Source organism: Curcuma longa, chromosome 21 (genome assembly GCF_044706935.1).
Source record: "Curcuma longa cultivar G26 ecotype Majalengka, Jawa Barat chromosome 21, ITB_CL_G26_1.1, whole genome shotgun sequence".
NCBI classification, from domain to species: domain Eukaryota; kingdom Viridiplantae; phylum Streptophyta; class Magnoliopsida; order Zingiberales; family Zingiberaceae; genus Curcuma; species Curcuma longa.
This window is the reverse complement of record NC_133881.1, coordinates 1,683,375-1,688,729: the sequence shown is the minus strand read 5'-3', so window position 1 is coordinate 1,688,729 and position 5,355 is coordinate 1,683,375. Positions and strand designations below refer to the sequence as shown.

The following is a 5,355-nucleotide window of genomic DNA, read 5'->3' as shown; positions in this document are numbered from 1 at the left end:
AGGTGGAATAAGAATGGCATTTTTTTTTTTCTAAATCAGCAGTGAGAGAAGCACGTTTTAATGCAGATTCACAAGATTCTTGCTTCGCTACTTCCTTACAACGTACCTCCAAGTTGTCACATGACCACGGATTCATTGATTCATGCCAAGGAGAAATAATTACGTGGGCCATCTGTTAAACTTGACCATATGCAGTGCTAAACTTGACCATGTGCAGTGCTAAACTTGAGGGCCTTTAATTCCCTCTATAAAACCCATCATCACCTTAATGCAATATTATACTGCACGACATTTTTTCTCCTTTTTTTTTATAGTAGATATGGCTACATATAGGCCTTCAAATTACGAGAATGATCAGGTATATATTATCATCTGCAACTTCATTTCTTTTTGCTTGTTTTGGCCCTCAATTAGCTGCTCTCGAATGAGTGTTAAGCATGTATTTTTAGATTGCAAAGAGCTAGGAGAAGCACTGCATATTACTGCTATTCTAATATTGAATAAATTAGATGAGATACGCTGCTGGGCATGTCTACGTATGCAAACTAAACTAAATTTGTTTGTTTAATTTCAGAGAGAAATGGTTTAATCTTTTTCCAGTTTTTCTTTTGGCCAAACAAATAAAGCAAAAATATCATCGTAAAAGAAAATTTCTATCTACTTAATTACTTCTTTTTGATTTTTTCTTCTATCTAATTAGAAAACAATGTTAGTTTTGTTAATGTGTTGTTTGTTGCTTAGCAAATATGAATTAACAAGGGTTTAAACAACAGTAAGTTAGTTTTGTGGAATTGTGTTTTGAGCAAAATATATCCTCCACTTTCAAGGCTTGAAGAATTTATTAAAATAATATAAATATGTTTATTTTGGTGTAATTTTTCAAATAAAATAATATAAATTAATATAATAAAAATAAATATTGTGACGAATATGTTCCACCAACTTTGCAAATCTATAACATAAATGGATTGTCCTTTGTGTTCTAGCTAACTTTGCAAATTTGACCCATTATAAAGTGATTGTCTTTTGTATAGTATCTCTAATAGCAACAATAATTAGATTTATCGTATGTGTGTGTATAAGAGAAAAAGAAGTCATAGATATTATATCTATATATTGAAATCAATAGTTCTCAAGTTATTACATATACAAGTATAAGAAAATTAGCAATAAATTAAAGGATTAATTCCCTTGAATATTTTAAAATTATTTCAAATTTCTGACCTTTTGTTTTTACTTCTTGCAAGGTTTTGGTGGAAGGAACCTCCCATGTAAAGACAATGCTACTAAATAGGCCTCTGAAATTCAACGCCCTCAACTATCAAATGGTTCATTCATCCCTTATTCTCAATTATACATTCCATTTAAAAATTACAATATTTTTGAATTTCTATCAGTCACATGCAATTATTAATGCTTTAAAATTAAGTCAGATAAATAAATATTCCATTGTTTTTTTCTTTTTTCTTTTAATTTGTTATTCATGTTAATTTAGGTTTCTGATTTCTTTTTTTAAAAAATCTTATTTTCAAGGTTTTGCAACTATCCAAGAAGTTCCAAAAATTAGAAAATGATCCTACTGTTGGGTTGGTAATTGTAAAGGTAAATGCAATCATTGCCTTCTGTGAACTTTCGACTCCTGTAATGAAAAAATACTATTATTCTTCAGGTCAAATTCACTATATATGAGTGTCTAATTAATTTTTTAATATTTCACCATGGATTAAAGGCAAATGGAAGAGCATTTTGTGCTGGAGGAGATGTTATTGAATATTATCGTTGTTCGCTTTCAGGTATTATTCAACTTGGTTATATTTATCTAGAAGCTACTTTATTATTCATTTTTTATCTGAAATTTAATAAGAGCAACTATTTGTTAACTTAAATATGAGAAGGTGAGTAGCCACTGGCATCACAAATGTATCAAAAGCAACTCTCCTTAGACTACCTAGTGGCAACATACACTAAGCCCCTGGTCAGTCAATCATATCATATATAACAATAGAATTACGTACTGAAACATAATCTTCAAATATGTTTTGTAACATATTGAGTTGACCAAATTTCTACGGGAAGGTTTTCCTTATCAATGGAACAGTGATGGGAGGTGGTGTTGGACTTTCTATGAACGTAAGATACTGAGTCGTTACTGAAAATACAGTATGATCAGTTGGGCATTTATGCTAATTAACATTTGTGGTTGAGAACAGGTGCTTCATATTTGCTTTTAGGTTTTTGCAATGCCAGAAGCAGGTATAGGGCATTATCCAGATGTTGGAGCATCTTATTTTCTTTCCCGACTTCCAGGCTTCTTTGGTTAGATCACTTAGTCGACAAGTCTATGATTACATATGCTTTGTGATTATATTGAAAATATATTATGATTTTGGGACTTTGTGATTGATAATTTTAGGGGAATATCTTGGCCTTACTGGTGCAAGACTGGATGGTGCTGAGATGGTAGCATGTGGACTTGCCACTCACTTTATTCCTTCAAAAGTATTCTATCTTGTTTTACCAAAAAATCATAATCTATTTTAAACATCATTGTTCTTACATATATACTATTATTTCTAACCAATGAGTAGAATTTACTTTTGTTGGAGAAATCATTGCATGAGGTGGATCTTGCTGAACCAAATACAATCCAGGGAATTATTAGCAAATATACTCTGCAAGTGCCATTGAAAGAAGACAGTGTTCTTCATAGGTGAACCATCCATCAATACGTGCACATTTTCTCTTTAATTCCCACATAATATATATATACACACACACACTCAATGTCATTCTATTCATATCATTTTGTAGGCTCGACCTCATCGACCACTTTTTCTCAAAACAAACAGTAGAAGAAATCTTATCTTCTTTGGTAATTAAGGATACCACACGTGTATTTATTTATGCATGTATGTGTATATGTTTGTATACCTTGTTAATTGAGTCATAATTTAAATCAATATATGTATTCATTACTTATCCCATTTATATATGATTGTTTAGGAACATGAAAATGCAACTTTGAAACAAGAGTGGATTACTAATTAAGTCGATAAGATCAATGAAGGCAGCGTCACCAATAAATCTTAAGATCTTCCTTATGTCGGTAAATTATCTATTATCTTTCTTTTTAAGAGTTTATTTACTTGGATGAAAATAAGAGAGAAAAGGGCAAGTGATATAAAAGATACATATAAATTATATATGTAATTGGATATCTCTTATCTTAATTCATAGATTAGGAAAGGTCGATTTGAACCACCTGAAGAGTGCCTAACTCGAGATAGTAGAATAACTACTCATGCTCTTCGAACAGTTGCGAACGACTTCCTTGTGGTATTCCCTAATTTACCTTTACTTGGATAGAGTCTCATTTTAAAAAAAAAAAAAGTGTTGATATATATATTGTTGAATGTAGGGTGTTAGGGCAACACTATTGGAGAAAAATTACAAACCCAAGGTGATATATATACATACACAAGTTGTACCAAATTTCTTCTAAATAACTTTCACATATATTTTTGTTTTTTTTCATATTAATTTCTTATATCATTTTGTTATCCTACTTGACAGTGGAAGCCTTCGAAATTGGAATTGGTCAGGAATGATATGGTGGATATATATCTGACAAAGATGCCTGAGAATGAACTAAAACTTCCTCCTAGAGATATGCGTGAGAAGGCACCCAGAGCTAAACTCTAATGCCTCGTTTACTTGAAGAGAAACAGAAGGAATGAAAATATATAAGCAAGTAAATGACAGTTAGTTTTTATCTGTATTGTTATCGTTTGAATAAAATGTGCAATGGTGGAAAAATGACTGTTATCTCAAGTGGTAGACATTCAAATAACTTGAAAGAATCCATTCATAATGTCCTAAATGAGACCCAAAAAATAATATTAATAAACACTTGACTAGTGAGAAACATTGTACTCCTTCCCATATCAACTAAAGCTTTTGAGAAAGGAAGAGAATTTTGAGCAGCTAGAACTGGAATTCTTCAGAAGTTGCACAAGCATATATAGTTATCGACGGACTTACTGGGAAAAATAAAATGGAAAAAAAAAGATAACGATGCAAGTATGAAAAACTAACACTTGAAAGATCTTCACAAGTTGCAGGCGGCATCGATCGAGATGATAACAATGTCTCTGGATTCAAGTTTAGTTTTAATTTTGTCATCATTTCTGATTCAATTTATTTTGTATGCTATAAACTAAATGAGAATCATTTGGAATTCATACTGTAATGTAGAATTTCAATGCATGTTTAGATTCATGATAATAAAAATCCTATCATGATCATGTCTAGATGGAATAAGAATGATTTTATAAGACATTGAACACTGTCCCTAGCTATTCCAACCACTAGAGGCCTCTTGGTCTCACCATATCGACCGTACACGTTATTCATTTCGGTTAATGTAAGAAGAAGATTGATTAATTCAACCAGATGATAATTGATTAGGTCTAAACCTAACCTTTTAATTAGGTTCCTGATTAGACTCAAGATCATGTGCAGTGCTAAACTTGAGGGTCCCTCTATAAACTCATCATCACCTTTACTAAGACAATATAACACTGAACGCCTTTTCTTTTTTCTCCTTTGCTTTTTGAGTAGATATGGCTTCAAACAGGCATTCAAATTACGAGGATGGTCAGGTATATATATATATATATATATCTGCAACTTCATTTCTTTTTGCTTGTTTTGGTCCTCAATTAGCTGCTAGAATGAGTGTTAAGCATGTCTTTTTAGAATGTAGCAAAATTCAATTGCAGCAAGGAGCTAGTAGAGCACTGTATATTAGTGCTACAGTGCTAATACTACATAAATTTGATGAGATACAATACAAACTAAACTAAATTTGTTTGTTTAGTTACCAGCTTTTCTTTTGGACAAAGAAATAAAGGATTGTGCTTTGGTCAAAACTTATTCTCCACTTTCAAGGCTTAAAAAATTTATAAAAACAATATAAAAATGTTTATTTTATGTAATTTTTAAATAAAATAATATAAAAATTAGAAAATAATATAAAATTATAAAAACAATATTAATATGTTTATTTGATAAAAAAATATTATGACGAATATGATCTTCTTAACTTTTCTAATCTGACCCACTTTAAAGTGATTAGATTCTTTATCATACATAATATATATATATATATATTTTTTTTTCAAAGAGAAAAAGAAGTTATTAGATATTATATCTATTGAAATCAATAGCTCTCAAGTTATTACATATACAAGATAAGGAAATTGGCAATAAATTAAAGGATTAATTTAATTGCCTTGATTATTATTGAATATTAAGGTTTTGGTGGAAGCAAACTCTCATGTAAAGAAAGTGATA

General features: G+C 30.5%; 1 pseudogene; it reads left to right on the top strand.

Moving 5' to 3' along the window:
• Positions 1-319: 319 nt before the first annotated feature.
• On the top strand, positions 320-3,720 carry LOC141814639 (putative 3-hydroxyisobutyryl-CoA hydrolase 3; annotated as a pseudogene).
• The last annotated feature ends 1,635 nt before the right edge of the window (positions 3,721-5,355 follow it).